Source organism: Canis lupus, chromosome 28 (genome assembly GCF_011100685.1).
Source record: "Canis lupus familiaris isolate Mischka breed German Shepherd chromosome 28, alternate assembly UU_Cfam_GSD_1.0, whole genome shotgun sequence".
Classification (NCBI taxonomy): domain Eukaryota; kingdom Metazoa; phylum Chordata; class Mammalia; order Carnivora; family Canidae; genus Canis; species Canis lupus.
Window position 1 is genome coordinate 4,079,395 of NC_049249.1, and position 8,620 is coordinate 4,088,014.

Sequence of the window (8,620 nt, forward strand, 5' to 3'; positions counted from 1 at the left end):
CATATCCTGCTGGTGGGAATGTAAAATGACTTTACAGTTTCCTAACAAGTTAAACGTAAGCCTATCTTGATTCAGTCATTTCATTCCTAGATATTGGTCTGAGAGAAATGAAAGCATATGTCTGTACAAAGATTTGTAAACAAATACTCATAGTTTTATAGGTAATAGCCAAAAACTAGAAACAACTCAAGTGTTTACAAGTGAATGGATAAATAAACTGGTATAGCCATTCTGATACATGCATCATAATGGGTGAATCTCAGTAATTATTCTTATTGACAAACGCTCAACAACAGATTATATACTGTATGATTCCATTTATATAAAATTCCAGAAAATGTAAGCAATTTGTAGCGATAGAAAACACTATGAGTCAGTGGTTGCCTGCCCGGGAGGGGGGGGGAGGTGGTGGTGGAATAGTGGGTCAGGGAAGTGGTAACAGGAAGCAATTATAAAAGAGCACAGGAAACTTTTAGGAATGATAGATATGATCTATCATTTTGACTGTGGTGATGATTTCAAAGGTGTATACATATGTTCAAATTATCAAATTATATACTTTAAATATATATAGTTTACTGTATGTCAATGATACTTCAATGAAGCTATTTAAAAAATAAAACAAAATCAGATTTAGTTTTAGTAGTAGCACCAAAGAAACATTTTAGGAAAACTCCATTGTGTTCATTAAGACAAGCATGAAGATTTGTTGACTCCAAGTTTGAATTTAAAAACACAAAAATAAGAGGGGTACCTAGCTGGCTAAGTGAGTAGAGCATAGAACTCTTGGTTTTGGGGTCGTGAGTTTGAGTCCTACATTGGGTGTAGAGATTACTTAAAAATAAAAAATCTTGGGCAGCCCCGGTGGCGCAGCGGTTTAGCGCTGCCTGCAGCCCGGGGTGTGATCCTGGAGACCCGGGATCGAGTCCCACGTCGGGCTCCTGCATGGAGCCTGCTTCTCTCTCTGCCTGCTTCTCCCTCTGCCTGTGTCTCTGCCTGCGTCTCTATGAATAAATAAAATCTTATAAATAAATAAATAAAATAAAATAAAAAATAAAAAATCTTTAAAACAACAAAAACAAAATTAAACAACTGCTCTCTAAAAAAAGTAGAACTTATATTACTCTGAAGGTCTCATTACATCTGTTCTATTTGCATTGCGATTTTGAGACAACAGAAAAGCGCTAAGCACAGTTCATTCTATGACACTGATCCTACACATAATAATATGACTTTTAAGCAGTTTCTACTCAATCTTTTGATTCTATAATTTTATAGTACTAATTACACATATTTCATACATCATTTCCATGATACACTGCAGTGTGTCAAAATAACTTCTGCAGTAAGAGTAACCTACTACGTTTTGCAAAATACAATCCATTTGAATCTATTTATTTTAAAAGTTCTATTCTATATAGTCTTCCTAAATTTTTGTACAATTTCTTACTAAAGTTTTCAAAAAATTATAAATTTATATAATTTATATAAATTATATAAATTTATATAATTTTTAGCTCATTTTTTACATAACAAAAACAAAGTTACAAAATTATTTGGAAAACATAAGCACTGTTAGAAAAACAAATTAAGACATTACGAAGTATAAACAAATATTTATAAGGGAAGGAATTAGAACCTTTTATTTCTTCATCAATTGATGAGTTACAATGATACATGGATTTTTTTTTAACATGTTATTGAATAAATGGTTTGTAAGTCTTTAGAAATAAAAGTACTGATCACCAGAAAGTAGTACTCATTCATAACAAATGTTTAAGTACCTACTATGCGTTACGCACTGCTATGGACTGAATGCTTCTCTCCCCAGCCCCCATTCATATGTTGAAGTCCTAACCTCCAATGGGATAATATTAGGGATAAGGCTTTTGGGAGGTTAAGTAGGTCATGAGGGTGCACCCCTCCTTAATGGGATTAGTGCTTTTATGAAAGAGATCCCAGAGAGCATCATAGCCCTCTCTCAGCCATGTGAAGATACAGGTTGGCAGTCTGTAATAACCCAGAAAAGGGCCTTCACCAGAGCTCGACTATGCTGGCACTCTGATTTCAGACTAAGAGAAATAAGTTTCTATTATTCATAAGCCAGTCTACGGTACTTTGTTTTTTTTTTGTTTTTTTTTTATTTTATTTTATTTTTTTTAATTTACGATAGTCACACACACAGAGAGAGAGAGAGAGGCAGAGACACAGGCAGAGGGAGAAGCAGGCTCCATGCACCGGGAGCCCGATGTGGGATTCGATCCCGGGTCTCCAGGATCGCGCCCTGGGCCAAAGGCAGGCGCCAAACCGCTGCGCCACCCAGGGATCCCTACAGTACTTTGTTATAGCTGTCTTAATTGATTAAGACAGTCACACTGTGTTGGGAGCTAAGAACAAGTAATACCAGATCATTTTGAGAAGTGTTTCTGGGGAAAATTATATTCAAGGTACCCAGATTTCAGCAAAACAAGTAATAGTAATATTCATGCTAACGCTATAGGTAAAACAGAAATATGTGTCAAAAGTAGCCTGTGGCACAGGAAAAACAACTACAAAAATCAAGTAGATATAACAGCTACTTAATAATTGTATAATCTTGGGCATAATACTTACCTATCTGGCTTTCATCTATAAAATGAAGTATTTGTCTAAAATGACCAAGGTCCAACCTTCCAAGATGTTTCAATTCCTTTCATTAAAGATAAACTATAAACAGACACGCACACACACACACACCCCTTATTTTTTGGAGGGCAAATTTGATTTAATGTACATGCTTTTTAATCCAGCAATTCACAATTCCACTTTTAAGATTTTTAAGACTACATACTGGGGCAGCCCGAGTGGCTCAGCGGTTTAGCGCTGCCTTCAGCCCAGGGTGTGATCCTGGGAACCCAGGGTCGAGTCCCATGTCAGGCTCCCTGCATGGAGCCTGCTGCTCTCTCTGCCTGTGTCTCTGCCTCTCTCTCTCTCTCTCTCTCTCTCTCTCTCTGGGTCTCTCATGAATAAATAAAAAATCTTTAAAAAAAAAAAAAAAAAGGACTCCATACTACATAAATACTCATACTAGTGTGTAATCACATCTATGTTTACTACTGCTATATGTAACAGCAAAATAAAAGCAACTTAAAGTCTATCAAAAGGAGAAAGATTAAGTAAACTGTAGATATTTACACAATAGGGTATTCAAAAGGAATGAGTTTGACTCAGATGTTTTACACAGATAATACCTATAAAATGGTATTAACAGATTATAAACTTTTCTCTTAGTTTATCTTGTCCATATAATAGGCTTGGGAGACAGATGGGCTAAATTCATACATCTGCTCTACAACTTTCTAATTCTTCATTATTCTTTAATCTCTGTAAGCTTTTCTCATCTGTTAAGTAGGAATAACTACAGTATTGCAGTATTATTTTAACAATTAGTCAATTAAAACATGACAATCATTAAGTGCTCAGTGTTAGGTGTTATTCCCCTTATGCAAAGTTTTGTTTTGTTGTTAACGGAGTCAAATGGTCTCTTCCTGCAGGACTTCTCCATTTTAGCTTTCCTACTAGAAATAATCCTAAATAGCCAATTCTTACCATGTATTAAATAGCCAATTCTTACCATTCTCTTGTCACTAATTTGAAATACCGTTTTTGTCATAAGCAAAATTTCTATGCATATGGAGGTCTATTTCTGGCTCTAAACCAGGGATTAACAAACATTTCAGGTAAAGGGCCATGTAGTGAATTATCACAACCATTCAACTCTGCCCTGGAGCACAAAAGCAGCCACAGAAAATGTGTAAATAGGGTGTCATCTGGGTGGCTCAGCAGTTGAGCTTCTGCCTTTGGTTCAGGGCATGATCCCGGGTCTGGATCGAGTACCACATCAGGCTCCCTGCGTGGAGCCTGCTTCTCCCTCTGCCTACGTCTCTGCTTCTCTGTCTCTCATGAATAAATAAATGAAAAAAAAAAAAAAGGAAATGTGTAAATGAGTGAGCATAGTTGTATTCCAATGGATACTGAAAGTTGAACTACCTATAATTAATCTCACAAAGTATTATTCTTCTTTTGTTTTGTTTTCATTTTTTGTTTGTTTTCAAGCACTTAAAAATATAAAAGCCACTCCACTCTTAGGTCACAGGTCATACTAAATATAGGTGGCCAGTCATATTTGGCAATTCATGGTCTGAATCTTTACATTTTTGTATACTTAAATTTTTTTACATTTCTAAAATTCCACAAAATAAATACACATGGGGAAAAAGTTAAATATAAGGGTATAAAGGGAAACTTCTTCCTTCTAGCCCAGAGGCCCAGGTCTCTTCACCAGTTTTCGTGTATCCTTCCAAATCTACTGCCACTATATTAAACATCCCAGCATAACATGTGGAACCATGTTATTTCACCTATAGAATAAATTTCTTAAAATGGAACTGCTAAGTCAAAGTTCCTTAAAGTTTTTATTCCAGCATGTAAATTGGTCAGTATCTAATCTATAGCTTTTCCCTTGCTCAGGTTAAGCCTTCCAAGATGGCTTTACCTATTTCCCACCTTCCCAAACAACTTTTAAAATCATGTTAAGTATTTGTTCCAGATTATAGACTTTAACTACTAAGTTCTATGAATCCTTCCTGAGCATGTCTTAGTTATCATTATTAATGCCTTGTAGCCAAGAAATAAATTATACTATTTTCTTTGGTCACTATTTCTTGATTTCCACATCTATTTTTCTTGGATTAATTTTTTACTTGAGGGACACCTGGGTGTCTCAGCGATTGAGTGTCTGCCTTTGGCTCAGGGCATGATCCTAGGGTCCTGGGATCAAGTCCCACATTCGGCTCCAGCAGGGAGCCTGCTTCTCCCTCTGTGTCTCTCATGAATAAGTAAAATCTTTGAAAAAAAATTTTTTTTTCACTTGATACAATACATCCTAGGGTATTCCTAGTGGGTGTGGGTGAAAATAACTTTGTTTTGTCCCTACTTTTTTTTTTTAAGATTTTTTTTTTTTTTGTTAAGAATAAGAGAGTGAGTGAGCATGGGTTGAGGCAGAGGGAGAGAGAAACTCTAGCAGATTCCTCGCTGAGCTCGGAGCCCGACATGGGGCGTGATCTCAGAACCCCAAGATCATGACCTGAACTAAAACTAAGAGTCAGAAGCTTAGTTGACTGTGCTGCCCAGAGGCCCCTATTTTGCCCCCACTTTGAATGATAGGTATAATTTCTTAGTTCAAAATATGTCTCATAAGTACTTTTTAAACACTGCTCCACTGTTATCTAACATTCCATGCTCCAGATTAGAAGTCTAAGTGCAAATCTTGTTTGCACTTATAGGTAACCATGTTTCTCTTTGGAAGCTTATGAGACTGTATATTAATTTGTCCATGAAGTTCATAACTTTCATTGGAATGTATCTTTGTGTGTCTATCGATACTCTTAAGACTCTCAGTCTAGTCTACTGTCTAGTCCATTCATAAACTCAGATACTTTGACTCAGAAATTTCCTCCTTTCCTTCCTTTCTTCTTTTGACATAGTATTTTGTTTCCATTCTACCATAAGGTAAGAATGGAAAATCTGTTATCTCTTTTGATTTGTGAGAGGGGAGAAGAAGGGAGGAGAATGGGAAACAGGGGCTGTTAGCACAACCAGAAACCCTTAACCTATGCCACATCTTTCTACAAGCCTGCTGAAAATGTATACTTACTGATCATTCCCACTACACAGATGAAATGGAGACCAAAGAGGGAAGGGCTGATTTATTAGATTTTCCAGTACTTTATCTTCTGATACATCTTTCTAGAGGCCCAAGATTCTGCCTGGATACGCCTACCCTCATGATTTTTGTGGTTATTTCTCCTTTTCTAATTTCTATTCCTAATTTCTATTCCTAATTTCTATTTCTAATTTCTATTCCATAGAACTGCTATGAGATTTTCACTGACTCTTCTGGATCTATTTTTCATGTCATAGCTATTTTTTCCCCTACTTTCTATGTTTTAATATTCAAGAACTGTTTGTTTTCAGGGCAGCCTGAATATGTTCAATAGGCATGATGCCCTCCCAAATCTGAACATACTAATAGTAATTTTAAAGTTTTCCTCTGTTTCTTACATCAACTCTATTGATTCAGGTCTATTTCTATGCATTTGTTCAGCCTGGGGCATCTCTCATATGCTACTGATTTCTGTTGTTTGTCCCCATTATAAATGTATCAGCAACTCAGCATCTGTTGGAAATCGCTGTACTCCTGCGTAAATTCACATTTGTAACAATTTTATATTTACACACAGTACTTATATAGTACTTTAGCAACAAGGTAAGTTCTTTGACTTGCAGTCCCATGATTCTTCAATCCATTTTTAGTCCTATCCTTGTGGTGTTTCGTTTCCCCTAACAACCACCAACTTGAGTAACACAGTTCTTACCTAAGTGTTATGCAATAAGCTTCAGGGATAGATCGTCACCAACTCTGTCTAACAGACTTATCTAAGAGTTAAACAAATAATGACAGTCTGGCAGAAGATTGTTACAGGTGTGCAACCAAATAAATAAATAATAATATAGTAATGAATCACTTAAGTCTTGAACTCAAAATAGTTATCCTTTTTACAGAAGTTAAAAGAAATTATACTGAAAAAGAAAGACTCTATCTTGGCTCAAACAATTTTCTGCCTACCTTATGAGAGTTATTCCACAGCTGAAGAAATGCACATAGGTGTTCACCAATAACATTTATAAGAATGTTCCTAGCATTCTTCAAAATATGTAAAAATAGAAATTGAAAACACAAATATCCATCAACAAAAGAATAGTCATATAGTCATATCAATGGAATATTGAACAGCAACTTTAAAAATGAACTTGAAACATCATGGGTGAATCTCACAAGCAATGTGCTGAGCATAAAGAAAACTAACAGATAATGACAGAAATCAGAACACTGATGGGGGTGGGCAAGAGTAAAACTCGGAAGAAGCAGAGGGAAACTCCTGGGAAATGTTCTATAAGTGTAATTTGGTGTAGCTTATGGTTACACAAGTTATTAAATATATAAAAACCCACTCAGTTGTGCAATTAAGATTTATGTACCTGATGACTTCATCTGTATTTCATACTTAAATAAAAAAGTTAAGAAAAAAAATGTAATTTCCAAACTGTCTGGAATGAAAACTATGCATATTTATGTCGATATTCAATAAATATTGGATCAGTTAACCATATTTAGCCATAGATACTGGAAACCCAACACCCTTTTTACATTTAGTCATAAGACAGCTTTAGACACATCAGGATAATAATACAAAATGAAGATTAACATTGTTAGTCATAAAACACTTGGTTTCCCACCTCCAAGTATGGACGTACTGTTTTAATACAACATTTTTATTTGTTTATTTTTTAGATTTACTTACTTACTCATGAGAGACACACAGAGAGAGGCAGAGACACAAGCAGAGGGAGAAGCAGGCTCCCTGCGGGGAGCCTGACACGGGACTCAATCCCAGGGCTCCGGATGACTCCTGGGCCTAAGGCAGATGCTCAAACACTGGGCCACTAAGGTGTCCCTTAATACAACATTGAAAGACAACATTGATTCCACCAGAAATGAAGACTCAGCTCCTGAGAATCTTCAATGAGATTAAATGTCCAGACACTGCATATAAATCTCAAGGACAGGCTGGAAGATAAAAGCTTAAGATTTATAATTGAATTTTCATCCTGCCAATAATGTCCTCACACACGCACACACTTAAAGCATCACCATCGCGTTTAGAAATGATTCCTCCGGAAGTTGTTCAGGAATAGCGCAATTTTCCAGATGAAGACTGAAAACGCAAGAGGCTCCCTGTCCTGTAGCCTCCTCGGCCGCACTGATTCCTACACAAATGTGCATCTCTGAAAGGCGCCTGCGGTCGGGCAGATACAGACAGATACGGCGAGGGGCTGCTGTCAAGAGAATACTCCGTTAACGCCAGAAGGAGGCAACAGCTGACTAGAGAGGTTGTGCACGGAGAGAAGCGGAGAGGATGGGAGTTAGATGGAAAAAGAAAGTGGTAAAAATAAAACACACCCACAGCAACGGTCCTCTGACAGCATCGTCCTCCAAAGAGAACTCAAACTGCTCCGAAAAGCTGTGACTCTTCCTGACACCGCAGCGGTCCTCCGAGGGCTTGTCCAGGAGGGGACCCCATCCGATAGGGGCCTCCCGCCCCCGTCCCAACCCCGGGGCTCGGCCGTGACGCGACGCGACCCGACCCGGACCGGGACCCGCAGCCCTCCGCCCGCGCCCGGGCGCTCGCACTGCCCGGGCCCGAGCCGCGAGAGCCGCGGACAGGCGACGCTGGGTGGGGCCGCGTACTCACCGCGCTCACCGTGGATGCAAGGCCACCACCGCCCGGCTACGCCTCCTCCCCGGCTCCAGGCAGACACCCGCGGCGCCCGGCGCGCAGGGGACACCGCCGCCTCCCAGCCCTCCGCGCTCCGCCGCGCCGACAACCGCCACTTCCGGCGCGCGTGAGGAAATGAGGCTGCCGCCGCGGCGCGCGCCCGCTCAGCCCCGCCCCCGCCCCCGCCCGGGCCCCGCCCACAGCCGACCCCGACGGCCCCGCCCACGCCCGGGCCCCGCCCA

At 39.2% G+C, this 8,620-nt stretch overlaps 1 protein-coding gene across 21 annotated transcripts in view; it reads right to left on the reverse strand.

Moving 5' to 3' along the window:
* CSGALNACT2 (chondroitin sulfate N-acetylgalactosaminyltransferase 2) overlaps nucleotides 1–8,620 on the reverse strand; it is a 66,635-nt gene that overhangs the window by 48,303 nt on the left and 9,712 nt on the right. For 18 of the 21 annotated variants that reach the window (XR_005380386.1, XR_005380387.1, XR_005380388.1 and 15 more), the window contains exon 1: nucleotides 8,355–8,496. The exons of 2 other annotated variants lie outside the window; for them this stretch is intronic. The gene's annotated coding sequence lies outside the window, so the exon portion shown is untranslated. Of the gene's footprint in view, nucleotides 1–8,354; nucleotides 8,497–8,620 lie in introns of those variants that run through there. One more of the 21 variants, XM_038578128.1, reaches the window with a different exon arrangement.